Here is a 1388-nt window from a genome sequence, read left to right on the forward strand (position 1 = left end):
GGGGGAAAGGGGGTGTGAAAATACCAAAATAAGCGACAATCAGAGAAAAACAAATCTCCCATAGGGACTGATGGGTGCGCAGTGCTGGAGGTGCCCTGCGTCCTTCCCTGCTGCAGGGCCAGGCACGATGACGGGAGGGGTGTGGGAGGGGGTTGATACCCCCTCTCTGAAGCAACCACCTTCATTTCAGGCTGATTCTTAGGTGTTTTTCACGGGGATGGGCTGTAGGGCAGAACCACTGATGCATTCTGCCTCGGGGCAGGCTGGCACTGTCACTAGGAGGTGAGAACACCTCGGGGACACCGGCGGCATCTGCAGCACCATCGCACCGGGCGGGGGTTCCCCATGCAACCCCCCGACCCACGCAGCACCGGAGGGGTAGCGATGCCCAAAGCCACCGAGCGAGGCAGGGAAGGAGCTCAGCTGCTTTGGTCTCCCCTGACGCCGGGCTTTGTTCTCTCCCAGCAGCTGCCCCGAGAGGTAGGAGAGCACTCAGAGCTGTTGACGTAGGAAAACAAACGGCGGAGCTCAGCCCGTGCTCCTCTTCAAGGCTGAGCGCCGGTGTGGGAAGGGCTCAGCGGCTGCGGAGCTCCTCAATCCCTTTCCCGCAAACCCCAAAGCATCCCGAGAGCTGCGGGGTGTGGGGTGACGTGCTGTTCCTACCCCGGGTTCGACCCACAACCAGCAGAGCTCTGGGGGGAGCAAATATCCCCAAGAAAACGAGCTGCACCACAGCTGGGCGGTGCGGGGTGCCTCCATCCCGCTGACCTCTGGGGTTCCTCACACCCCACGAGAGGAGCAGAGGTCCCCCAGCACAACCCATTGGGTTCCCAGACCTGTTGGAGCACCGATCCCATTTGGAGCCCTGATCCCATTCAGAGCTCTGACACCATTTGGAGCCCTGATCCCATCTGCAGCCCCGTTCCCATGTGGAACCCCGATCCCTTTTGCAGCCCCAATCCCATTCAGATCTCCAACACCATTTGGAGCCTTGTTCCCATGTGCAGCCCCGATCCCATATGGGGGCCCCCAGCTTTCCTGTGGGGGCAGGGGCTGTTTGCCCTCCCCACCCCATTCCTTCTCCTCTCCTTCCTCCCCCCCTCACCCCTCCGCCTTCTTCCAAACAAAAGAAAGCCGGATCAGTATCGCAGTTTGCACCGAACCTGATGTCCCCCAGCCCTGAGACCCCCCCGGGATGTTCGGAGCCCCTCAATGACTTCAGAGGAAGGCAGCAGGGAGTGGGATGGGGCAACAGGCAGCAGGTGTGGGGGCTCTGCAGGAAGAGGGGGAGACGCAGCAGGAGCCGGGGGAGGTCCGGGAGGGACGAGATGATGTAGGGACCGGGGTCGGAGGCAGCAGGGCCACGGTGTAGGGGCGCGGCAGGGATC

The sequence above is a fragment of the Meleagris gallopavo genome, chromosome 25 (assembly GCF_000146605.3).
Source record: "Meleagris gallopavo isolate NT-WF06-2002-E0010 breed Aviagen turkey brand Nicholas breeding stock chromosome 25, Turkey_5.1, whole genome shotgun sequence".
Taxonomy (NCBI): Eukaryota; Metazoa; Chordata; class Aves; order Galliformes; family Phasianidae; genus Meleagris; species Meleagris gallopavo.